This window comes from Canis lupus, chromosome 15 (assembly GCF_048164855.1).
Source record: "Canis lupus baileyi chromosome 15, mCanLup2.hap1, whole genome shotgun sequence".
Taxonomy (NCBI): Eukaryota; Metazoa; Chordata; class Mammalia; order Carnivora; family Canidae; genus Canis; species Canis lupus.
This window is the reverse complement of record NC_132852.1, coordinates 42,561,557-42,589,325: the sequence shown is the minus strand read 5'-3', so window position 1 is coordinate 42,589,325 and position 27,769 is coordinate 42,561,557. Positions and strand designations below refer to the sequence as shown.

At 45.7% G+C, this 27,769-nt stretch overlaps 1 long non-coding RNA gene across 1 annotated transcript; it reads left to right on the top strand.

Moving 5' to 3' along the window:
- The first annotated feature begins 4,060 nt into the window (after positions 1 to 4,060).
- On the top strand, positions 4,061 to 5,934 carry LOC140605541 (uncharacterized). The gene is made up of 2 exons (XR_012008189.1): positions 4,061 to 4,398; positions 4,755 to 5,934. It is a non-coding gene; the product is annotated as an uncharacterized lncRNA (long non-coding RNA).
- Positions 5,935 to 27,769: the final 21,835 nt, after the last annotated feature.

Below are 27,769 nucleotides of genomic sequence, written 5' to 3'. Positions count from 1 at the left end.
TAATAAATATGCAAAATATGTTTTAAGAAAGAAAACTGCACCAAACCTCTCCAGAATTTATTAAACTTTGAGAGAGTTCAAACAAAGAGGATGGCTTACTTCTTGCAATTTTATTTGTAGAAAGGTAGAATTTCCAAGAAACAAGAGCCAGTCTGTGTATCGGTTTGCTTTTTCTTTTCTTTTTTTTTTTTTTTTTATGATAGTCACACAGAGAGAGAGAGAGAGAGAGGCAGAGACATAGGCAGAGGGAGAAGCAGCGTTTCCTCGTTTCCTCGTCTGCAATAGGCGGTTGACATATTAATAAAATTGAAGCGAATGAATAACAGTGTTTCGAACACTATAGGGCAGGTGGCAAACAGTCTTGTTAGTGATTTGCTTCTTCTTTACAATTTCAAAGGCGTGATCTCATCTGACCTTCAGATGACACCAGCAAGGTTCATAAACACCTCGAGGTATCCCCTCAACAGCAGTGTCTCAGCGTCCCTTCGGTGGCCCGGGCTACACACAGGTGCACACTCGTTTCCTCGGCCTCCAAGGAGTTCACGCCCCAGGGGGAAAGATGGAGGTGTGAACAAATCATGACCAGAATAACACGGAAGATGCAAAAAAAAGGCTTTTCCCAGGTGAGGAAAAGAGGCCCTCAGTGACAGGGTGGCTTTTGAGGATTCTTTTCAAGGATAGCACTCATCTTTATTTTTTTTTTAATTTTTTTTTATTGGTGATCAATTTACCAACATACAGAATAACCCCCAGTGCCCTTCACCCAATCACTCCCACCCCCCCGCCCTCCTCCCCTTCTACCACCCCTAGTTCGTTTCCCAGAGTTAGCAGTCTTTACCTTATGTCTCCCTTTCTGATATTTCCCACACATTTCTTCTCCCTTCCCTTATATTCTCTTTCACTATTATTTATATTCCCCAAATGAATGAGAACATATAATGTTTGTCCTTCTCCGACTGACTTACTTTACTCAGCATAATACCCTCCAGCACTCATCTTTAAACACAGGGGCAAGTGATGGCCAACACACGAGGTACACTTGCCACGAGTAGTTTTAAATTCTGCCTTGCATGGTGATGTGCACAAGCCAGGGCCCTCCCGGGGCTGCGTGGCTGCCAGGCTCGGCAGGCAGAAGCAGGTGCAGCCCCACAGTGGCTGTCGCCAGGACGTGCTCCTGGAGTCCGGCAGCCCAGAGTTCTGCAGACGACACACTTGACCACACCGAGAAACAGCCCAGTGCACCTGGGCAGACCTCTCCTGGGCGCACCCCCAACCCTGTTCCGGGAGCTAGAATGTCCAATCACAGCTCAAGCCATCCTCCCCCACAAATCCAAACCCCAGTGCCAAAATGAGTGGAACCCAATTTGAGCACTTTTATTTCTTCTATTCCCAGAAAACTCTGGCCACTTGTACTTTCCTGCTTTCTGTGGAGCTAATACTAGGTAATTTTAGGACTTGATTATATAGTTTCGTGCACTCTTCATTAGCTAGATCATTTATATTTGTCCTGCTTTGATTTAATCATGCACCATCACCGGCATCTTATAAAATCCTCAGGTAGCACCTGGCACAGGCTCCGCAGTTACTCGGGCCTAATTAGCTCGAGCAAATCTGATGGAAGAGCAGAGAGAAATGAGAAAGACACAAATATGATGGAAGAGAAGACGGGAAACATGCTTCCTCCTCAAAAACGGAGAAACAAAGAAAGCCTGCCCCTGCCCCCGAGAGACCCTGCACCCAAGATGAGTGCTTGCCACACCGCCCAGTGCAGGCCAGACCCCAAGCCCCCGCTCTCAGCACCGCTCCGCCGGGTCACCCACCATCAGGCTCCCTGCAGCATTACCAGCAGGATTCCTTCAAGTACAAAGAGCCAGTGACCTATTTTCTGAAATTAAACAAAAGCAGAAGCAAAGCAAGGGAGGGTGGCTCATGGGGCCGCTGGGGAGGCAGGAGGCCCCGAGATGCAGCATGTTGCCGCCACCACAGGGCTTGGGGAGGAAAACAGACCAAACCCATGATCGTCTGTGGGAGTGACATCAGAGGCCAAAGTGATGGCTGAACTATGCTGCTTCCAAAGACAAGACCCAGGGGTTCTCTGTTGATTCTCCAGGTAAATCTGCACGGAAATTCTAGGAACACCGCCCCACCACCTGTGACTCTGCATTTTCAGCAGGTGAAGACAGAACTGAGGCAGAACCAGAAGCTACAGAAAGAGGGAGGACGTGTAGGAAACAGTTCCCTGGACACACTGACTGCCCTAATGACACCATTGGCTTGAAGGCAACCCAATACCTGTGATAGAAAACATCCTGACTTGCACGGCCCGTCAATTAAGGAACAAGTTATTTTCTTCTAAAAGCAACACCTTTCGCTTCTTTTCATTACTGAGCTCCTCCATGCCACCGAGCACTTGCTGCGCATGTCACCAGCTGTGTGACAGCAGCAGAGAGCAAGTGTTAGCAGCATACAGTGTCCCCGCATCGCAAACTACCAACCACAAGCATCAGGGAGGATGCCGAGCCACATGACAGTCCCACGTTGCCGTGGTGAGCCAGTGAATGAATGAATGAATGAACGAATGAATGAATGAATGAATGAGTGGGTGGGAGGATGAATGAATGAGGTGGCACGGCCGAGGAAAGTTGCACCAAGAAATGGGCGCTTGAAATGAGAAAGCCTAAATAGAGCCTGGATCTGTGAAGGAGCACCGGGTGTGCGATCCCGCAGGCAGGATGCCAGGGGAAAGATCATGGGGCAAGGGCAATTTCGGCTAGGACCAGGGAAGGCAGGGAAAGTGACTCGCAGCAGGAGCTCTGAGCACTGAAACCAAGGTTCGAGGCAGAAATCCAAGGATTCAGGTAAGTGTATTAGCTAGCTGCGCTTGCCATAACAAAACACTACAAACTACGTAACATCTCTCAGCGTGGAGGCCATGAGTGAGATCAGGGTCCACCAGGTTGGCTCCTTCTGAAGCTATAAGTGGGGACCCACTCCAGGGCACTCCCCCTGGCCTGCGATGACCCCCCTCACTGCCACCTGCTGTCCCCTGCTGTCCTCCTGCATGTCTGACTCGATGTCAGGGTTCCCCTTTCTGTAAGGACACCAGGCATACTGGATTAGGGCCACCCAGATCCTCACCTTAACCTGATGACAGCCGCAATGACCACTTCCAAACAAGGTTGTGAGGATGAGGACTTGAACACATGAATCTGGGGTGGCAGGGGTCACAATTCAACCCATGATAGTAAAGCTGTACCCTAACTTCCACAGATCCTACATCTGGAATGAGACCTGTGCACAGGGAAAGACAGAACCTTGTAGTATTTTGAGGGGTCCACACAGCGTTCTTCATCAAATGCTTCTTGGTTCATTTTTCTTGGCTAAAATATGAAGTTACTTTTTATTCACCTTTATTAAGGCTGGGATGTCACTGATCTCTCCCTATGGAAAACAGCAGAACTTCATTAGGTGAACATCTCAGTTAAATATGGAGGAAGGGGAGGAAGGGATGGAGTCACTAGGTGGCAGGCATGGAGGAGGGCAGGTGATGTGATGAGCAATGGGTGTTATATGCAACTGATGAACCACTAAATTCTACCCCTGAAACTAATAATACACTGTGTATTAACTAAATTGAAATTAAATAAAAAATTAAAGTATATATATATATATATTTTATTTTGGTGGTCTCCATTTTTATTAAAAAGAGGCAATCCTCTGCTCAGCAAGGTTATGGTATATATTGCATTTGCTTCCTTTTGTGTTTCTGTAATAGATAAGGTTTCTAAGGTGAAAATGCATTACTGCTTTATTCTTCTTTTTGTTTTGACCCCCTCCATCTGTTTCTCCCACCCCCACCCCCCCCACCTCTGGCAACCACCAGCGTGTTCCGTCTGCGAGCTTGGTTGTTTGTTTGCTGGTTTGTTTTTAGATTCCGCATATAAGAGAGATCAGATGAGGTAGTATTTGTCTTTCTCTGACTTATGTCACTGAGCTTAATGTCCCTGAGGCCCATCTATGTTGTCACAAATGGCAAGATTCCATTCCCTTTTACAGCTGAGTATTTTTCTGCTGTGCCTGTGTGAGTGGTCAGCAATGTCTTTATCTACCAGGCACCAGTAAACACTTTAGTTGTTTCCATAGTTTATTATGAATAATTTTGTTATAAACGTGTAGGTGCAGACATCTTTTCAAGTTTAGTGTTTTTGTTTTCTTTGAATACATAGCCAAAAGTGGGAGTGCTGAGTCAAATGCTAGGTCTAGTCTTAAAATTTTGAGGACCCTCCATCCTGTTCTCCACAGTGGCTGCACCAGTTTGCATTCCCACCAACAGAGCACGACGGGTCCCTCTTCTCTGCTTCCTTGCCAATGCCTGTTAACAATTTCTGATCCTAACAGGTATGAGGGGATATTTCATCGCAGCTTTGACTTGTATTTCCTTGATAATTAATGATGTTGAGCATCTTTTCATGTGTCCATTGGCCATCTGTGTGGCTTCTTTGAAAAAAATGTCTATTCAGATCCTATGCCCACTTTTTAATTGGGCTGTTTGGTTTTTGCTATTGAGAGTATGGGTTTGTTCTAGATTTTGGATATTAACCATTTATCAGGTATAGGATTGTAAATATCTTCTCCCATTCAGTAGGCTGCCTTTTAATTCCATGGATGGTACCCTTTGCTGTGCAGAAGCTTTGTTATTTGATGTAGTTCCACTCATTTATCTTTCCTTTTGTTGCCCTTGCTTTTTGTTACAGATTTTAAAAATCACCACCAAGACCAACGTCGAGGAGCTTACCACCTATATATTCTTCTACGAGTATTATGGTTTGGGGTCTTACATTCAAGTCTTTAATCCATTTTGAGTTATTTTTGTGTACCGTATAAGATAGTGGTCCAGTGTCACTGTTCTGCATGTGGCTGTCCACTTTTGCCAGCATTTTTCGAAGAGATTGTCCTTTCCTCATTATACATTCCTGACTCCTTTGCTGTAATTAATTGGCTATACACACACACACACACACACACACACACACACAGTTTTATTCCTGGGCTCATTGGTCTGTGTCCCTTTTTATGCCAATACCATACTATTTTAATTACTAGAGCTTTGTAATACAGTTTGAAATCAGGAAGCATGACACCTACAGCTTTGTTCTTTCTCAAGATGGCTTTGGCTTTTCAGGGTCTTTTGTGGTTCCACACAAATTTTAGGACTGTCTGTTCTATTCCTGCGAAGAATGCCTTTGGAATATTTATAGGGATTGCACTGAATCTACAGATTGTTTGGGTGGTGTGGACATTTTAATATCTAAGTTTGTAACAAGAACTAACATTTACCAAGGACCACATGCCAAACATTAAAAGCTTCACATGCCCTTCTTATGGGGCCTCTTAGCAACATTATTAGAGAGGTCCTTTCATGCTCTCCCTTTTTCATTCAGGCAAAAGGAGGTTTGGCTCACTCACCCACTTAGTGGCTGAGTGAGGACTCTGTCCCCATGGGCCAGACTGTCCAGCCTCTATGGCAACCTCACGGACAAAACAAAATTTGCTTTCAGAATCATGACCCAGACAAACTGCAAGATTCTCAGTCACACAAAAAGACTGAAGCTCGTTCACTGGGTATTGCTTTCCTGTAACACAAATAACAGCAGAGTTCATACCTTTAACAAGGACTTTCAAAGATTACCAGCAGATGGTTGAAAGGGGAACATTCTCCGTGTTCAAGATAAACAAGGTTTTATAGCAACCCACTTCCCAGTCACAGACTCCAAGACTAGGCTTCCTTATAACCTATGCCAGGTTCCCCCTCTTTACATTTGTGCAAATTTGTATAATTTTCATCTCCATTAGGCTCTGGTGGCCCATAAACTTTTAAAGATGATTAAGGTTCCTAGTTAAATCTTAACATTAAACCCTATGCCTCCAATTAAAGGAAGTTATTCATAACTGAATTCGTTGCTTTCTCTCCCCCTTGAAATTCTGACTCCTAAGAACAAAATAGGTATTATTGTAGTTATTACCCATTGTTACCCTAAATGGCCATGTATCAGGCTTTACAAGTGGATTTTCTTTTTTTCCTTTTTTCAAGTTTTTATTTAAATTCCAGTTAGTTAACACACAGTGCAATATTAGTTTCAGGGAGACGATGTAATGATTCATCATTTATACACAACACCTGGTGCTCAGCAAGACCAGCGCCCTCCTTCATCCCTGTCACCTGTTTCCCTCATCCCCTCACCCCCAACCCGCCCCCATCTCCTCCACTAGTCCTCAATTTGTTCTCTAGAATTAAGAGTCTGTTTTAGGGTTTGGTCCTGTTTTACCTCCCTACGTTAATCTGTTTTGTTTCTTAAATTCCACATATGAGTGAGATCATATTGTATTTACAAGTGGATTTTCAATTCACAGGCAAAGTTTACTGGAGCTAATTTTGTGGTCCCAAGGTCACCTCCTTCATGGAATGAATATTAATAATCCCATTTCTCTATCATACTAGCTTCAAAATTCTATTTTATTTTATGAGGTTTGATTTAGAGGGCCTGATAGTACATATACTTTTGCAAAATCTAAACAATAAATCGAAGGATGGTATGACTCCACTTTCTAGAAATACAGCTTACCTCGAGGTCATAGTGAACAGTAGTACTGAGGATGTTCAGGTGTGAGGGAATCAGAACGGCCTCAGCACAGAGACTTAGGACAAATGTTAGCCTTGTATTATACCTAAAAATAGACTTTTCAAAGGGACTTGAGGGATTATATAGTCCAATATTTTCTAAAGTGAGGGACTTGAGGGATTATATAGTCCAATATTTTCTAAAGTTTTGTGAGACATTAGGTTTACAGAAAGTTAAAGTATATCCTACAAACTCAAAAGGGGAAGAGGATCGAAATATAGCAGGAAAGATTAGGAAAAAATGAGACCCTGGAGAGAGACAAGGAAAAACAGATTGAAAAGCATGAAAGAGAAAAGTTGAGTAAATTTCGAAATTGGATATTTAGACCCATTGGTTGAGTTTTAATTTTTCCCATTTGGATAATAAACATTTCTCAACTTCTATCACTACTATTTGGACACTGACTATGTAACATTCAAGAACACTCTTTCCTTCCATGGAAGTAGCTTAGCACCTTTAATTCCCAGAGTTCAAAATTTTGATGTCTATAAAATATATCTTATTGAATAATAAAAAAGAGGGGGGAGAGGATCAACAAACAAATAATTTCAGGATACTCTGAGTTTAACCACATTAAGCAGGTTTCTTTAATGCAGAGTAGTCACAGTATTCTTCAATTCAGAGCAATTCACTGTGATTCTCCAAGAGGGAGAGAAAATGTTCATTGTTTCCCAAATTTATTTGACAATGAGACTCCTTTTTCACAGAGCATTTTACAGGCTCAAGGCACTCAAAAAAAGGTTAGGAGCTGTTCGTCCAATCGAATCCCTCTCTACTGAGGTGAAGACACGGGGAGCAGGGACAGCATGGGTCCCTGGACTAGAACCCTCCCGCTTCCCCGTCTAGTCCTCGGGGAGCAGCCCGCGTGCCCCTCCGTGTAGACATCTGTACCTCACCGTGCATCTTGCGCACAGAGCTGTCCTCGTCTAAGGAGGCTCTGTGCGTGGTGTCTTTGCGCTCACACCACCTCCTGGCCTCGTGTCTCTTTCCCAGGCCAACACGTGGACTGTCACACACAGCCAAGGAACAAAAACAACTGACATTCACTGAGCCCCGAGCACGTGTCAGGTGCCACACTAAACACGTCTGTGAGAGAGGGGCTGCCACTAGCCCCCCTCTTCCAAATGAGGAAACGGCCTTCAGATGGTGCAAGGTCGGTAAGAAATCAGCAGATCCAAGCCCAGCCCAAGCACTTCATCACCACGCACCAGTGAGAGTGTCTCTCAGGTTAAGTACTCAGTAGATGTTGATGACGACGGGTATGAGAGACACGGGATGAGAACATCAGAAAAAGGTGTTACAAACAAGGAGAAGGCATTGGCAAGGTTTGGGGCGTTCACTCTCCAGTGTTGGTGCACTACAGGGCTGAGCTAATCATTAAAAGACCTTGGTTTTGTCCTGAGTCTTGCATTTCTACCTGGCCGGGCTTCTCTCCTTCTGAAATCACTCCACAAAGACTGCAGTCCCCTGTCCTTAATGCCTCTGGTTTTTAGCTAAGGTCAAATTCTTCAAGGAGGTAGAGGACACTAAATATTTCCCAGAAGAATGGTGACAAGGGAAGCCAGGGGCTTTATGCCATGAATTTTATCATTAAAAACCCTCTGTTTTTCTTTTAAGTGCTAAATTAATCAAAATTATAAAATTGGCATTCCTCCTCATTCTTCACTTACTATTCAAAGATGAAGAAGAAGGTTTTCTCATTTATTGAGCAATAATTATGATCTGTGACTACCATAGATTCAGAGCATTATGGTGGCTTTCTGTGCTACCCTGGACATAAAGTGTCCACGGTACTGGGCCGAGCCTCTGGGGGGCTAACACTTTAACATGCAGATATCAGACACCCAGGGCATTTTTAAAATACCTTATTCAAGATGTGCCAGATTTCTTAAGGCCAATTCACATTTCTGAGTGTGGGGTGAAGCTGGAGAGAACCCTGTGGCTGGAGGGATGAAAAGCAATACCGGAGAGACTCTGGAAGGATGAGCCGGGACCATTCTTTCACCTGGATGGAGCGCTGAGATGCCCTGTGCTCCCCGAGAACCAGTGGCTCACTGAGAGTAATAGCTGTGCCACCATCCCACGAGCTCTCATCTGCGATGCAGGATTTTTTCATTGCCTTCATTTTCATGCCCTTCTTAAGCTGGAGATCATTTTTGTTATGTTTTTTTTTTTAGATTTTATTTATTTATTCATGAAAGACACAGAGAGAGAGGCAGAGACACAGGCAGAGGGAGAAGCAGGCTCCCCACGGGGAGCCTGATATGGGACTCGATCCCAGGATCATGCCCTGAGCCACCCAGGCACCCTGGAGACCATTTTCTTAAGGTGATGCAGGCTTCCCATCTTGAAAGCCCCCCCAAACACAAAAGCTTCTCTTAAACACATATCCACTGGATGACAACTAATGTAGAAAGTTCCACTCACTTTGTCTCTGAGAAATCTCATTTCTCCATAAAAGTGATCCCTGAAATTAATATTGCGCTTTCAGCTTTCAGAGGGACTCCACATCCATTTTGCCTCATCTCACAATATTCCCATAAGATAGTAAGTGTGGGCACCAGAACCACCATTTTGCAAGTAAAAGAGAAGTATGACCCTGTCACTGCTGGAGATGAAAATGAAGTGACCCACCAACCTGAGGGCACAGCAGCGACATGAGGACACAGCCTGAGCGTTCCGTGGTAATTGTTAATTTTGCTCGATGTGATCACAGCTTTGTGTTTACTTAAGAAAATATCCTTGTTCTGAAAGAGTATGTGCTAAAGCTTTGCAGTATGAAGCACCCTGATGTCTAGAACATCTATAATTTACTTTAAAAGGACTCAGCAAAAGTGGCAACGTGTCAACGATTACCGAAAGCAGTAGGTGATGCCTATGTACGCATGTCCATTATCCTGTTGTTTTTCATGTTTAAAATTCTTTGTGATAAATAAGAGAAAAAAAATAAAGTCATCCATAGTGCCTGGCATGTATCCTACAGGTATCTATGGATAAATTACAGAAGTAGATCTCAAGATCTAGTGCAGTTAACAGTGTTTGTTGGAACAGCAAGAAGGAAAACATGTGGCCTAAATTCCTGTACTATTAACACACTGCCAAGAAATCAGGATCAATTCTGCTTGAGTCCAGAGAGAAAAACACAGAATCTCTTTGCGTGGACAAGCTCTCCACTGTGTCAGCCTCTGCCTTGAGGAAGCGACAAATTCAAACCAAAGGCATGCCCTTGACAGTGACATTTCGGAGAGCCCTCAGAAGGCAAGCCAAGGCAAACAGTGCCGTCCATGAGAAGAGCCACTGGCCAGCCTTGCCCCTGGCCATAGCCGCTGGCTCCTCTTCCTGTTCCATATGTTTAATTTTGACCTTAGACCTGCCCACGGCCTCCACTTGTTTCCGCTCAACTTGCAAGCCCTTCACTGCCAGGCTCCCTCGATGACACTGCCTCCTCCTGGCTAAGGAGCTCATCTGGGGCGTTTTAAGCCAGGCCCCCCAGCCCCTCATTACTGGTCTCGTATCTCCTCCCAGCTCACACCAGCTCCTGGCCTCATGCCTCCCTCCTGGCCTTGCATCTCTCTCCCAACTCACACTAGCACCTAGCCTCGCACCTCCCTCCTGGCCTCCTGTCTGCCTCCTGGCTCACACCAGGTGCCAGCCTGTGCGTGCGTTGTGGGGCAGGTGTTGTGAGCAGCCACATTGTGAGCAGGTTCTCCACCACTGCACTCAGCTGGGCTGATCTGGGGAAAGGAACTTGAAACGTTAGTGTTAGAAGTATTCTGCGTACTTGCGACATAGGGACAGAAAGAGCCCCGCCATCCTTCTGCTTCATGAATTCAAGTGAAGGACACATGGATAAACCTAAATACACTTTTATTCTTCGAGTAGTAATTTAGGATGGTAATCACGGATGATGTACGGTGGACACCCGTCCCGGGAGGGCCAGGGTGCCAGGCCCAACAGTAGATGGCTCACCCTGCCGGTGCTCAGGTAGCGTGGGGCCAGTGCCAACGACAGCCCAAACCACTGAAGCCGAGTTTCTCAGGCTCCGGCTGGGCTGTGTCCTCTGAGGCCTCAGTCCACGGCTCCTGGGCGGCCACCTGCTGCCTCCTCGTAGCCACCCATCATCTCCTGTTCATTTTACAAGGACATCAGTCAGAGGGCACCAAGGGTGCGTCCCAGGATGTTGCTTTAACTCACTCCTCTCTTTGAAGGCCCCATCTCCACATGTAGTACATTCTGAGGGCTGGGGGTTAGGGCTTCAATAACGTGGGGAAGTTGCCTTTACCTTCACTCTGAGACGTGAACAGAGACACAGAGAAGCTTTGCGTTCCAGAGATGAAGGCCGCACTACAGCCCCAGGTACCAGGCACTCATCATCAGAGCGACAGGTCGGGTGTGGCCATGGACGCCTGTGTACAGGAGCCTGGGAGGATTCAGGAGTGGTAGGGGCCAGGCCCTACAGCAGCCACGGGTGAGAAGAGAAGTGCAGGAAGCAGTGGGCACAGGCGGCAGGTGATCACCTCCAGGAGGCATGGACAGCCACTACGGGGAGCGGCCAGGAGTCTGTCGCCCCCTGCATCCCCCTCCCTGTGCGGCCCTCTCCACCAGCCTCCTGATCTCCAAACAGCTTGTCCTCAGCTCCAGTCCCTCCCAAGTGTGGGCAACACTGGACACCATCCATGTTCTGAAAGCTAAGACACCAGGAAGCAAGAGGAGCAGAACATTTGGCAGGAGGGTGGCCATCCCCACACACGTCCAGCTGGGACAGAAGGGCCGACGGACCCCAGACATCAGGGCCTGGGTGACCCCATTGCCATGGGCACCCGTAGGGTCCTCTCCATAGATGCTCTTGCTGCTTTACCGTTGCACGGAAATGACTCCCCCACCTCCCACTACAAGCAGGTCACAGGAGATACCCTTCTCCTCAACCACTGAGGTTCACCAGAGAGCTAAGGACCTCTCGGTTCTTCCCAAGTAAACTACAACTTTAATCTTCATTGCTCGTCACGTTCAGCTCCTAGGTTAAAAACACATGCAGGTGGGCCTGGCCCTGCACCCTCACCCCTGTCCTCTCACCGCGCCCCATGCTCCCTGCACTGCTCTGTGCCCAGGGCCGCCCCAGAGGAAGTGCAAGTGGACCCTGCAACCTCTGGCCTCTGGTGCGTCCTCTGGGAGGCTCAGGCAGGCTACAGGTGGCGGAGGGCCAAACCCCCTAGGCTCAGGGGGTGCTCCTCCAGCTCCTGGGACCCTGCAGACAGCCACTCCTGCCCCGGCCCTGGCTCACCAACGCCTGCCAGCTCTCTGGGTGCAGCAACGCCCCAGGTTGTCTCCTGAGTTCGCCCCACACTGTAAGGAGACCCTCCTCGCAGGCTCTGCATCTGCCTATGTTTCTGCCAAAACCCTCACTGGCAACACGTCAATAAAGGGAAATAGGAAGAGATTTAAGCAAACAGTGTGTCCCAACCAACAGGCCATGTTCTCGTTACAGCCTAATAAGACAGAGTTTCAACATTTAAAACTTTGGCAAAGAGGACACCTGCACCCCGATGTTTCTAGCAGCAATGTCCACAATAGCCAAACTGTGGAAGGAGCCTCGGTGTCCATCGAAAGATGAATGGATAAAGAAGATGTGGTCTATGTATACAATGGAATATTACTCAGCCATTAGAAACAACAGATACCCACCATGTGCTTCAACGTGGATGGACCTGGAGGGTATTATGCTGAGTGAAGTAAGTCAATCGAAGAAGGACAAACAGTATATGTTCTCATTCATTTGGGGAATATAAATAATAGTGAAAGGGAATATAAGGGAAGGGAGAAGAAATGTGTGGGAAATATCAGAAAGGAAGACAGAACATAGAGACTCCTAACTCTGGGAGGCGAACTAGGGGTGATGGAAGGGGAGGAGGGCAGGGGGTGGGGGTGACTGGGTGACGGGCACTGGGGGGGCACTTGACGGGATGAGCACTGGGTGTTACTCTGTATGTTGGCAAATTGAACTCCAATAAAAAGAAATTTAAAAAATAAAAAATAAAAATAAAACTTTGGCAAAAAACACCACAAGCCTTATCAACTTGAAGGGAATAAAAAGGTCCACGCAGCACCGTAGCATCTTCCCTGGCCCATGTCAAACACCTCGAGTGACATGCCCTTCGCAGTGGCACCTCCTGCAGAGAGAGGGGTCGTAGAGTGTTGGCTCATGAGGCCTGCCTGCCCTATGCCCGCCCCGGGGAAGGTAAAGCCCCCACAAGCCTGCTCCTCCACCCCTCCAAACCCAACATCCATCCAACCACCTTTCTCTACAAGCAGCTCAGAGACCAGGAGTCAGTTGTGATTTGATAAAAACAGGAAAAAATGTATTTTTTTGAAAATCAAACCTGGAAAGAAGCCGCTGCTTCTAGGCTAGAAATAATCCCCCGGGGGTTAAAACAACACAAAACAACAAAACCTATCTCCTGCAGGTTGTCCAGTCAGAAAAGAGACGTGTGTTCAGCCACAGGTCTCCGTTGCAGGCCTTCCGGGGACTCTCTCCGAATCTCGGAGGACCCGACACGACCTCGATGCTGCAAATGCTCTGAAGCCACTTCGGGGATGACACGCTCTCCACGCCGCCCCTGGTGCTGAGGGTTTTCTGACTTCCTTGCCTCACCCACTGAGGCGCTCAGGGCCGGACTGGCCTGGCGCTAAAACCTCCGCAGCGAAACACAACAGCCCCCACCAGACCCAGCTTGGAAGCTGCTCCCCTGCACGAAGAACTCCTGGTGAGCAGAGCGCACGGCACCCGCAGCCTCGCCGCACCCCTGCACCCCACCGCCTCCCCGCGCCCCGCAGCATCGCCACACCTTGGAGGCTCGTCGCACCCCTGCACCCCGGAGCCCCCAGCTTCGCCACACCCTGCAGCCTCGCCATACCCCTGCACTCCGCGGTCTCGCTGCACCCCGGAGCCACGCTGCACCCCTGTACCCTGGAGTCTCGCCACACGCCTGCACCCCGCGGCCTCGCTGCATCCCGGAGGCTTGCCACACCCCACAGCCTTGCCTCACCCGGAGGCTCACCGGACCCTTGCACCCCGCGGCCTCACCGCACCCTGGAGCCTATAGCTGCCCTTCGCCCGCAGGCTCGCCTCTTTCTTTCTTCCTTTTTTTTTTTTCTTTTTTTAAGACTTTATGCATGAGAGACAGGCAGAGACACAGGGAGAGGGAGAAGCAGGCCTCATGCAGGGAGCCGGATGCGGGACTCGATCCCAGGACCCTGGGATCACGCCCTGAGTCGAAGGCAAGCACGCTTAGCCGCTGAGCCTCACCTCTTTTTCTTTTTTTCTTTTAATAAGTTAATTTTTTATTGGTGTTCAATTTACCAACATACAGAATAACACCTAGTGCTCATCCCGTCAAGTGTCCCTCTCAGTGCCCGTCACCCATTAATCCCCACCCCCCACCCCCGCCCTCCTCCCCTTCCCCTAGTTCATTTCCCAGAGTTAGGAGTCTCTCATGTCCTGTCTCCCTTTCTGATATTTCCTACCCATTTCTTCTCCCTTCCCTTATATTCCCTTTCACTATTATTTATATTCCCCAAATGAATGAGAACATATAATGTTTGTCCTTCTCCGATTGACTTACTTCACTCAGCATAATACCCTCCAGTTCCATCCACGTTGACGCAAATGACGGGTATTTGTCATTCCTAATGGCTGAGGAATATTCCATTGTATACATAAACCACATCTTCTTTATCCATTCATCCTTCGATGGACACCGAGGCTCCTTCCACAGTTTGGCTATTGTGGACATTGCTGCTAGAAACATCGGGGTGCAGGTGTCCGGCGTTTCATTGCATCTGAATCTTTGGGGTAAATCCCCAACAGTGCAATTGCTGGGTCGTAGGGCAGGTCTATTTTTAACTCTTTGAGGAACCTCCACACAGTTTTCCAGAGTGGCTGCACCAGTTCACATTCCCACCAACAGGGCAAGAGGGTTCCCTTTTCTCCGCATCCTCTCCAACATTTGTGGTTTCCTGCCTTGTTAATGTTCCCCATTCTCACTGGTGTGAGGTGGTATCTCATTGTGGTTTTGATGTGTATTTTCCTGGTGGCAAGTGATGCACAGCATTTTCTCATGTGCATGTTGGCCATGTCTATGTCTTCCTCTGTGAGATTTTTCTTCATGTCTTTTGCCCATTTCATGATTGGATTGTTTGTTTCTTTGGTGTTGAGTTGAATAAGTTCTTTATAGATCTTGGAAACTAGCTCTTTATCTGATACGTCATTTGCAAATATCTTCTCCCATTCTGTAGGTTGTTTCTTAACCGGGTTTCCTTTTGAGGCTTGAGGTGCGGAACATGCGACAAGACAGCATCACCTACTGGAGAGAGTGCGGGCAAAGACGCCAGGACACTCAGGATGTCCCTTGTCTCCTCACCTCTTGGTTTCTCCAGCTGAGGAGCCTCACGCAGCAGAGTCACCGCATCCACTCCCTACATGTGCAGAGCTGGTGCAGTCACTTCGGGGGCTCCTAACTGTGCAAAGGAGAGTTCAAGGTGGAGTTGGTCAAGTCTGGAAAGTTCTCCTGTGCCACGTACTCACCACGTCAAGCAGCTTGAGGCTTCCTCTGAGCTTCAGCTGGAGGGACAGGGTGCGCAACAGCACCGTGGGGTTCGAAACCAGGGGCTGGTGTCACCTTCCCTCTGTCTACCACGGTCCCCTTAATCAGGGCCCTTCCTCCCCGGCTGCCTGTTTTGTTCTGTTTTCTTGCATTTCAGTAGAAAATTATGGGAAACTCCATATTCTATTCATATTCTAGCGCTAGAATTCTGAGGGCTCTGGAAGGAAGTCCGGCAGGCCTCTGAGTCCTCCAGGACATTCTTCGGCCTACCCCCTGCCCCCAGTGCAGATGCCATTTGTCCTGCCTCCCTGGGGGCAAGTCCTCTCTGAAGACACTATTCTAGCCCTGCCCAGATGTTAAAAGGCAACAATTAGACGGAGCCAAAAAGGTGGGCAAACACTTGTAACTTACTGGGGTAGAAGCAAAAAGTAAAGATGTTCTAGCCTGTCGGTGGCTTATAAACAACAGAAACATTTTTCACAGTTCCGGAGGCTTAGGCCCAAGGTGGGGGCACTGGCAGGTGGTGAGGGTCACTTGTGCATAATGGCATCTTCTTGCAGGGTCCTTCGTTGGTGGTGGGGTCAGGCAGAACTCTGGGGGTCCTTTCAGAAGAGCATTGATCCCATTCATAAAGCTCCACCCCCACGACCTAATCACCTCCCCAGGGCCCCACCTCCCAAGGCAATTGCCTTGGGGATGGGACTGAAACACAAGGATTGGGGGAGTGTACACAAATGTTCAACCCTAGCAAGAGGCAACATTGTGATGGGAATTCTTACAGTTAGAGGATGCCCAAAACTCCCAGTGGCTATAAAATCAGTCTGGTCTCCCTACAGGACTTAGGGCCATTCCTCACAACTTAAACTAGCCCCGGCAGTGGTTTCAGCCAACACCGGTATGGGGCCCATGTCTGTCCCTTTATGAGACTTGCCTATTTTCAGCTGTTTTCTGCTTCAGTGAGATTTCCTCTACTATGTTTGTTTTTTTTTCCATAGGTTCTCTGTTCCCTGTATCTTTTCAAGTAAAATTTGCCTTTCTTAATGGAATATTCAAAATCTTCCAAAAATTTGACTTCAAAGTTGCCGTGAGCCTAATACCTCTGTATCACTCAAAGCAAGTCCTCCGCTTCAGGACATGTCAGAGATCCCAAATCGTCTCTGTGATTTCAGCCTACCCAAAGCTCCCCTGGGTCAGCTCAGGTCCTCGATGAAGCAGATCCCAAAGGGGAGTGAGAAGTACAGGAGATGATGGGGGGGCATGCCCACAGGAGATGAGAGGAATGAGAGCAGAAGGCAGGGGCAGTCCCCACACAAAGTCACAGGCCTGACACTCATCAAAGGAAAGGGGAAGAAAAGAGGAAGTAAGGCAAGATGGCCCCTCCACCACTGCATGGCTGAATCTCTGCAGCCCAGCATGGGTTCCCTGCCACAATGGCCCTAGAGAAGCCTCACAATGGATGGAAGTGATCAGGCCTGGGTACCGACACCAGCTGGAAGCTGCCCGGGAGGGCATGTCTCCATGCAGATGCACAGGTCTGGAGGTGCAAGGTTCAGCTGGCCTGAGAGAGATCGAGGGCTGCAGTCTGTGGCTGCCAATGACTCACCCTCTACGTGCTTTTACAAGCAGCTTCCCGCGGCTTCCCTGGGCTTAGCTTCCTGCAGGAGCTAGAAGTAAACGTTAGAGCCCTGTCACCCACATCATTGGCCCCAGGAAGTAACCTTCAGTATTTATTCTAAATCTCCACCTCTCAACTGTCACTTCCTCAGGTCTTGGCGACTTATTGGTGGTACACCCCAGATCCTCATCTCTTCTCAGGCCACAATTAGACAAGGGCACACCTGACAGTCCCAAGAGAACCACCTGCCAGGCAAACATACTCCCCCCTGGCCCTTTGTGCACCAGCAGCCCTGCTTCTTCTGCTGGTCATGGTCCTGCCAAGACCCTGACTCGTCTGCAGTCCTTGGACACAAGGAGTCCTGAGCACTTGGCAGCAGTCGGGCCTATAATTTAATTAAGACCTGGCTGTTCTCACTCTTGGGCGCCTAACTCCTCCTTGCCTGCAAAGCCCAGAGTGGGGAAGGGCAGGATGGTTACTATGAGGACAAACTGTTGGCCTTCTGAACAGAAGCAGCCCAGGAAAGTCAATTTGCCACTAGTGGCTGGAGAGTCTTCTTGAGGATTTGTGCCATATGAGGGCTCAGCAATGACTCTAGTTGCCAGCTGGTTGAACATTCAGAGGAGCTGTAGCTAAATTAACTTAGTAAGTGGTGCTCTCTGCTGTGGAGGCCATGGGTCCCCTCCTCCTCTGCCACCATGTTCCCCATGATAGTTCTGACCTACCTAGGCTAAAGACTAATCATCTCAACCACCCTTCAGTCTCCTAGCATCAGTTCCTACCTATACAACAATAACTCCAAAATCTGCATTTCCATTCAAGAGTTCCAGGCCAGTACATTTGTCTAAAAGTCTACCACCATCTCCACTTCCACATTTTACAGCACTTCAAACTCAGCCAAAGAATAAACTCAAATCCCATGCAGTCTGTTCCTCCCATTTTTCCATCTTAGCGAACAGCACCATGTCCAGACCCCATGTCCCATCAATCATAAACCCTTAAACACTTCTGCTTCCTCACAATCTCCGCCTTACTCACAGCCATTGTTGTCTTTCTATTTATTTATTTTTTATTGGAGTTCAATTTGCCAACATACAGCATATCACCCAGTGCTCATCCCGTCAAGTGCCCCCCTCAGTGCCCGTCACCCAGTCACCCCAACTGTTGTCTTTCTTAGACTACAACAGCTTCCTAGCTGGGCCTTCTGCCTTTCCACTTCCAACCATTTTCCATTTTGCAAATAGGGTAATAATTCAAAGATATTCACCTACTTAAAACAGCTCAAGAGATAATGTCTAAGGTCATTAACATGGGTGAAAGGGCTTTTTGGTGTGGCCAGAATTGTGGAGAGTCTAGAAATTATAACTAATGAAAAACAGCTGAAGAAACTGAACTAAAACATGTATCTAGAAAACTTGATGGGAGTGAGGGAATACCTGGGTAGCTCAGCAGTTGAGCATCTGCCTTCAGCTCAGGTCGTGATCTCCGTCTGGGGATTGAGTCCCACATCAGGCTCCCTGCGAGGAACCTGCTTCTCCTTCTATGTCTCTGCCTCTCTCTGTGTCTCTCATGAATAAATAAGTTATAAAATCTTTAAAAAAGAAGAAGAAGAAGAAGAAGAAGAAGAAGAAGAAGAAGAAGAAGACGACAACGACTTGAGGGGAAGCTTTGATAGTCATTATCAATTTTCTATGGCACTGATTTTTTTATTTAGTTCATCCAAATGTAATTTATTTGGGAGTATAAAGTGAGGGTCTAAGCTTATCTTTTAAAACAAAATCAAAATTAGTAGCTGACTATCACATGCAGAATATATGACATACTTGTGTATATAAAAATGCAAACATAAGTTCAAAATGAATACATTTTCAACTTATTTACTTTCTTGAATAGGTATCACACTTGTTAAGTAAGTAGTTTATAGCATATTTTTTAATACTCTGTGGTGCCAATACCCCCTTACCACTCTTCCTTCTTAAAACTTTCATAATTATTCATAGTTATTCTGTTCTGAATTCATGGAAACTAGTTAAAAATAGATACAAATATTCTGGCATGTAGTAACCTCTAAAAAAATGTTGTTAATAATAGTATTATTGCTTATTAAGTTTATTCAGATTTTAATTTCCTCAATTCAAAAAAATATAGAAGAGGGACTGCAATCAAATTTTCATTGATTATTTTAGCCCTAGCAATTCATTTATTTTTTTCTAGATTCTATTTATTTATTCATGAGAGACACAGAGAGAGAGAGAAGTAGAGGGAGAGGCAGAGACACAGGCAGAGGGAGAAGCAGGCTCCATGCAGGGATCCCAATGTGGGACTCGATCCCGGGAAACCAGGATCACACCTTGGGCCAAAGGCAGGCGCTAAACCGCTGAGTCACCCAGGCATCCCCCTAGCAATTCATTTATTTTTTAATTTATTCATGAGAGACATAGAGAGAAAGAGAGGCAGAGACAGGCAGAGGGAGAAGCAGGCTCCATGCAGGGAACCCAATGTGGGACTCGATCCTGGGACACCAGGATCATGCCCTGGCCTGAAGGCAGGCGCTAAACCGCTGAGCCACTCAGGTGTCCCTAGCAATTCATTTTTAAAAGACTGACATCTCCACAGTATTCAGTGCCTATATGAATGAACAGAAACTTTATCCATTTATTCTATTTCTTTGTTTCTATCTCTCAAATAAATAATAGTTTCCTTCAAATAGTTCTACACTTTTCCCTCTTAATGTTATTATTTTAGGCTTCTGTCTTCAGATAAACTTCTCTACTTACTCATGGTTTCTCTTCCTCCATAATTTTAGTTGATGCATAGTTTTGGTTTGCCATGGCCTGTTTCTATTCTTGAATGAATTTAACCTCTGCCTTCCTTCACCAATGAACTCTGTAGTCTCTGTGTCTCTTAGCTCATTTTCATAGGAAAAAAATATTTTATGTATTGTTGGCTAGTCAATGGCTGGTTTGGATTAGCAGTTTTACTCCTGGACCAATTAGTCACATGTGGATGTGAAGATGGTACCATATGAAGAGCAAAGTAGTATAATGTGATACGGAGGCTAGCTATATGTACAACACTGGATGCAACAGGCAAGATCTCTAGAAGTACAGTAAGTTGGTCAGAAAATGATAGACATATCTAATAGTATTCTGAAATATTGTGCATAAATTTTTATCATAAGCAGAATTTGCTTTTTATTATATTATCCACAAGGTATCCCCATATATAGCAATAAACTTGACATTTGTGTATTTATTATATATCCAGCAACTTTACTCATTGACTCCAATTGTTTTTAACTTGCTTCCTTTGAGAGTTTTGTCCTAACACTTAAAATAATGATTGATTTTTTCCTCTATTTTAAAAATGTACTCTTATTATGTCATTTTGGCATCAGAATAGCATTAAATAATAGAATACTAAGCATTCATTTTTTTCACATTTTTAACAGTATTTCTTCTAATGTTTCGCTAGTAATTATCATGTAGGAGATTAGGAAATTATATCACAAATGTTTCCGAAATGTAGATGAATAATAGCACACATGGCACAAGATGAGGCATTGAGGACCAGCTTACAACTCCCAGAAGAAATCATGGTAAGAAAGATAAGGAAGAGAGGTGGGAGCAGATTATGCAATGAATTGGGAAATAGCATCCATTCACTGAATATTTGAGAGTGGCTTTCCTGAATGAAACTCCAGTAGCTCTATGAGGCAGAAAATCAGAAGCACAGAGGGCACTTCCTCCTACAGTGGTGATGCCAGGCCAGAAAGGGTGTTGGGCAGAGCCCTGCTATCCCCCTGATGTAGAGGAAGGCCAGAAAGATGAATGCAGAAAACAAGCTCCTGGTATTACAGTCATTTCACCAACTCTAGTCATCTTAGGTAATATTTTGGGGTGAAGGAGAACTTGTAAAATGATATGCTGAGAAAGTAATTATCCTGCCACAGAAACCCTTACATTATGTATTATTTTAAAATTGAATTTAAAAATATTACATGCTATGAGCAAAAATCCTTTCCATCTTCTATAGCCATTATTTCCTATGGTCAAATATTTTTGTTCTTTACATGGGTTAACCCAGTTATGTTGATTATAACATGCTTTAGTCAATATAATACATATCTATTTGCCTTTCCAAATAGTTTAAAATCTTGGAACAGTAGCCATGGTTTATGCTTCTTTTATATTCTACATAGCAGCTGTCATTTGCTGTAACTATGATAGGCATTCAATAACAAAACTTGCAAAACACTGTTGATAGCCAGGAATCCCACTACACACCTGGGTCATTATCTCATAAATATTTCCTATTAGTATCAGGTGCAATAGAGTTCAAGAGAAATTGAATAGACTGGTACAAACCCATTTACATCCCATTTTGAAACCATCAAACTGTAACACAGGGGAAAAACTAGAGAATGTGATCAGTGTGCATGTGTATAGGTGTGTGTACAAGTACAGGTATATAGGTACACGTACAAGTACAGGTAAAATTGATTTTGCTTCACAAGTTTTTTGTTTTGTTTGGAAGAGAAATGGGGCAAGTACAGCTCCTACAAGTCCAAAGCAGAAGGCTTCTAAGAGAGCTCTTCAGCCTTTTCTCAAAATGAACTCATTTTTTACTTTGCATATAATTTTAATAATCTTGATGTCTGTCAAGATTTTATACTGAATGTTTTACATAATATATGTTTCATTTTTTAAATAAAAACTAAAGACATTTGCTATCTATAATTCTCTAGAAAGAACTAGAATGTGCCTGGGACCAGAGGCAAAATAAAAATGTTGTTTTCCTTTGGTTTATTTATCTTTTACATGAATCAGGAAAACATGTCTTAATTATTTGAAAGTAGAGACCATACGGGTGAATGGATATCAGGCATGATATTTACATAATTCAGCAATATTAAATGTCATGGGAGGAGTGAGAGGCATGCATGCTAGCAGCCTGCCCACGCACACATCCAACCAATGATTGGTCAATAATACCATCTTTATACACGTGGGATATGTGCCATGTGAACACATTGACCTACCATGTTAACTTATCCACTGCTCAATCCCATGGGCCTGCTATTAGATTTATGATATCTATTATTGAGTTGTAGATCAACCTAGATATTAGATGTCAGTGTAAACACCTTTTCACACTCTTCACCATATAACTTGTCATTTTTAATCTCCTACAGTGATGTTAAGCATCTCCTTACCATCAAACTGTAAATACAGCATGGACCATATTTTCTACGTGACTAAAAGGGATGATTGAAGAGTTGATTGAAAAAAAAATTCCTTGATTCATTTCACCTGCAGTTCCCCAGGAATATGCTATGATTTATGTCCCAGCACAGGCTGTCTGATTAGTTCACTCTGGGCTAAAAAGGCAAACCATTAAAGGCATTAAAATTTCAACAAGAATGTTATCTTCACAGTAAGCACAAGAGTGACATCTTGTGCCTATGAACACATGAATTCCTGTAGACCTACCATTTCCAGTGAAAATCTGGGGACTGGTGAATCAGCAGAGAGTGAATCTGATACCATTTAAGTGCTAAAACTTATAAAATGCTGTGAGTGCATTGGTATATGGACCAACCCCAGCAGGGGAATTTAAGTTTTCACCTAGCATAGACAGCACACAAATGTAGGGTCTTACAGCTTTTTTCATTATTTAAGCATATCTGGATGTAATAGAAAACACTAGAATGGCAGCCCAGAAGCCAGGTTTCCAGCCCTAGCTCCAGCCATGTTAACTCATTGTGCTATTTCCTCATCTGTAAAATAAAAGCTTTAAGTCTGAGGCCAGCCACAGGAACACTTCCATATTTATAGTTCTTGGATTATTTTTATATAAATATTGTCAGAAAAAAAGAAAGAAGAAAGAAAGAAAGAAAGAGTGAGCGAGCATATGTCATTGTTAAGCACCACATTTTGTAAGACTCAAGACTTCCTTGACCACTGACATGGTAATGGTACCTACAGGCACAATAATGCTGCATAACAAATAACCACAAACTTCAGGAGCACAAAATAAGTATATATTTGGCTCATATATCTGAAGGTGAGCTAGGAGGTGAGCTGATATAAGGGGTCCAGCTAGAGCAATTCAGCTCTTCTTTTTGGGAATAGCAAGCCATGTTGGGTGAGCTCTCAGGGCAAAGACAGGTGCAAGAGAGTGACTAAAGCGCGCAGGCCTCTAAATGCTGGCTTATAACTGCTCACCATCATATCTACCTTATCTACTGGCAAAAGCAAGTCACACGAACCCAAAGTCAAGGGCAGGGAGGTTACATCAGCCTTCTAGTGGAGGAAGAACAAATTCACATGATGAACCGTGAGTTAGAAGGAGTGAAGACACACAGCAAGAACACAGTCTGTCATACCAACACATAAAAGGAAAATTAGGGATCCCTGGGTGGCGCAGCGGTTTAGCGCCTGCCTTTGGCCCAGGGCGCGATCCTGGAGAACTGGGATCGAATCCCACGTCAGGTTCCCGGTGCATGGAGCCTGCTTCTCCCTCTGCCTATGTCTCTGCCTCTCTCTCTCTCTCTCTCTGTGTGACTATCATAAATAAATAAAAATTTAAAAAAAAAAAAGGAAAATTAACCAAAAAAGAGTAGTCTCAATCCACATTTCCATTCACCATACATAGTGGACACTCTAGCCCAGCTACTGGAACCCACTTATGTAATGTAAGTTAATAAATATTTATTTTGACTACCTCTGAACAAGACTTGAGGTTGGACCAGAGTTACTGATCTGGCTCGGCCATCTCCTAGCACCTATGAACCTAGGTCTGCAGATGGTCAGTGCCCAGGCAAAAGTCAAAGATGCTTCCTTCTCATTACACAGAACACCAGAAAATACACATTATATAAATAAAAGTTTCACTCGACTACTCTTCCAAAACATATATTCAAAATGCAAATAAATCATAAAGCAGATACATTTGTAACTTGAATTTTAAAAAAAATATAAGGTTTTCCTTTTACCAAGCACTTTTGAATAAAAACCTAATGTAAGAGGGATCCCTGGGTGGCGCAGTGGTTTGGCGCCTGCCTTTGGCCCAGGGCGCAATCCTGGAGACTGGGATCGAATCCCACATCGGGCTCCCGGTGCATGGAGCCTGCTTCTCCCTCTGCCTATGTCTCTGCCTCTCTCTCTCACTGTGTGCCTATCATAAATAAAGAAGAAAAAAAAAAAACCTAATGTGGGAAACTTAAAAATACATTGGCCAATAATCTCGATGTAACATTATTTTTAATTTGTTGGTAGTAAAGTAATCTTCTTCTTCTCAACACTATAGTTTTACCTGAGTGTATTTTTGCAAATTACATATTTGTGTGATTCCATATTCGACACATTTCATGAGTGGACATGGAAGTTCTACTAAGGTCAGAATACAGGCCTAAGAAAATACATTAATAAAACATTCCAACAATTTGTAATATGTATTTGTTAGCTGAAGAGATACAAATAAATAAAATGCAAAGTCTCTGGGGAAGGAAACTGAGATGCATGCCCATAATCTGTTGTCAATAAGACATCCAGTGGCAGGAATCAGAGGGACCGGTGACCTCGCTGTGATTTTAGGAATTCCCTTTTTGCTATGTTTGCTACCTGTGAGCATTTAGAAAAGTTATAGATACTAATGATCAGGGGAAGGTGGGGGAGCTGCATCATGATATCCTGATCCCTCAAAGGTTGGTTATTTCAAAGCTCTAAAAGACCCTCTTGGATGTATTTAGGTAACATAAAGCCTGAAATCTACTTTCCAATATTGCAGGAAGGTGTCCCTTTATGTCAGTGTCCCTTATAGAAGACTTAAAACTTCCCTCTGTGTTTGAAAATTTCCCAAATAAAAAGTTGAAAACATTAAACAATCAATAAACATCTTTCAGAGGCTTCTAGTCAAGATGTCATACTAGAGACAGTTCCTGACAAAGCCTCTCAGCGCCACGCACTTAATATGATAGATAAAATCTACTGGGCAAAAATCAAAACGCCGGAACAGACAAAAAAAAAAGACACGATCAAGCTCAAAATTAGCTAAACGGCTCTATGAACCAGAGGCAGGACAGCAGTGTAAAGCTGGGAGCAGGACTGAAGCAGCAGCCTTGCTGGAAGTCAGGTCTGGAGACAGACAGACCAGCAACGCTCCGCTGTCCCAGGCAGCGAGCAGAAAAAGCTCACACAGGCCAAGACCCAAGCAGGGTGTCTGAGTCACTTCGGCCAGCAAAACATGCATAATGAAGCCAGAGAATGACCTCACTAGAGCCGTCACACATCACTCATCCTTTTGATCATAAATGCAAAAATTCCAAATAAAATATTAGCGAATCAACAGTGTAGAGAGATACGTTATCAGGACCAAGCAGGGTTTCAGTTAAGACATAGACATGGCCAACATGCATATGAGAAAATGCTCTGCATCACTTGCCATCAGGGAAATACAAATCAAAACCACAATGAGATACCACCTCACACCAGTGAGAATGGGGAACATTAACAAGGCAGGAAACCACAAATGTTGGAGAGGATGCGGAGAAAAGGGAACCCTCTTACACTGTTGGTGGGAATGTGAACTGGTGCAGCCACTCTGGAAAACTGTGTGGAGGTTCCTCAAAGAGTTAAAAATATACCTGCCCTACGACCCAGCAATTGCACTGTTGGGGATTTACCCCAAAGATACAAATGCAATGAAACGCCGGGACACCTGCACCCCGATGTTTATAGCAGCAATGGCCACGATAGCCAAACTGTGGAAGGAGCCTCGGTGTCCAACGAAAGATGATGGATAAAGAAGATGTGGTTTATGTATACAATGGAATATTACTCAGCTATTAGAAATGACAAATACCCACCATTTGCTTCAACGTGGATGGAACTGGAGGGTATTATGCTGAGTGAAGTAAGTCAGTCAGAGAAGGACAAACATTATATGTTCTCATTCATGTGGGGAATATAAATAATAGTGAAAGGGAATATAAGGGAAGAGAGAAGAAATGTGTGGGAAATATCAGAAAGGGAGACAGAACGTAAAGACTGCTAACTCTGGGAAACGAACTAGGTAGGGGTGGTGGAAGGGGAGGAGGGTAGGGGGTGGGGGTGAATGGGTGACGGGCACTGGGGGTTATTCTGTATGTTAGTAAATTGAACACCAATAAAAAATAAATTAAAAAAAAAAAGAATGTAAAACGGTTCAGCATGAGATTATCTAATCAGGTAACCTATCAATTAACAGATTAAAGAACAGAAGCTGTGCGATCTCCTCAACGGATTCAGAAAAACTGTTTTATAAAATTGGCGGTCATTTACACCGTTCAGACGATCCACAAAACAGGAACTTCCCTAACCCAATTCCCATCCTGCCCCCCCCCCCCCAAAAAGATAATGAAAACCCGCAGCAGGCTTCCCCTCTAGCTACCATAAGGTAGCTTGTGGCGCCCCAGGGTTCCTGCCAAGAATAAACAGGCTATCTGGGGGCCGGAGGGGTAGGGATGCCAAGAACAAGTTCTGTTTGGAAGCCCTGGAGAGGGAAGCAAGGGCTGGGGCGCAGGCGGCGGGGAGGGGCAGGCACCGCGAGGTGCGGGCGTCCCGCAGCTCTCCCCTCCCCCCGTGGGGTCCCGGGCCGGCCAAGTGCGCGCGAAGACCTTGGGGGAGCAGGCGGCGGAGGCGCGGCCCGGAGGCGCAGCGCGGCCCGGGAGCCCCAGAAGGCGAGGCGGAGGGGACAAGGCCCGGGGAGGCTGGTCGTGCTCACGCTCCCGCGCAAGCTGCAGCGTCAAGGCGGAAGAACACCTTGCAGGTAAAGAGCCGAGGCCGCTCCGCCCGAAGTCACCGGGAAACAAGCCAATGGAGACACAGCCCTATCGGAAGCAAATATTGCAATTATCAGATAAGGAGCCTAAAACCGTTACGAATGCGCACAAGGAAATGATGGGGGAAATGACGACAGAAGGGATATTCTCATCAGGAACGGAAATCTATTCAGAGAAACCAAACGGGGATTTTAGGGCCGAGACACAGACTGGAATTAAGAACTGCACCGAGAGGCTCACCGTGGGTGATGCCCCGCGGAAGGAAGACCCACCGGGGGGACCGCAGGTCTGCAGAGGGTGTCCGGCCTGCAGCAGGGAGAGAAGAGGGAAGAGCAGGGCTCCCCGAGGGGTAGGGCCAGAAATCACAGAAACGCACTGAGTCAGCAGATGACGACCCACTTTCCTAAAACTGCTGCAGGACGTCATCAAGCCATAGATGCGAGAACTTCTGCACATTCCGAGCAGAATGCGCTGTGGGGGATGCTCCGCGGGCACCGTGCTCAGCGGTGAAAGGCGTGGAGCCCCACAGAAGGCGGCCGACAAGGCATCACAGCCACAGACACATTTACAATTCATAGCAGTTTAAAACCACAATACATTTTTTTTTTGAAGTTGACAAACCTGGGACGCCTGGGTGGCTCCACGGTTGGAGCCCTTCAGCTCAGGGCGTGACCCCGGGATCCTGGGATCGAGTCCTGCATCCGGCTCCCCAGAGGGAGCCTGCTTCTCCCTCTGCCTTTGTCTCTGCCTCTCTATGTTTCTCATAAAAAAATAAATTTTTAAAAAATCTCTAAAAGTTGACAAATCAATTTCTAAAGAAGCCGGCCACTCCATCTGGATGGGCTGCTTCGCAGCAGGCTCTTTCCCCAGCCAGCTTCTCACCAGTTCTCACAGGTGGTAGAAAAGCCCAGCCTACACCTAGGCTTTCATCTTTCCTGCTTCCTCTCCGGGTACCAGCTCCACAAGCCCCCACATACGTTCCTGCCATGCTCCAGGCTAAACACCAGCAGCTCTTGTGCCGAACGTCTTATCGTCTTATCGTGGCCTATGG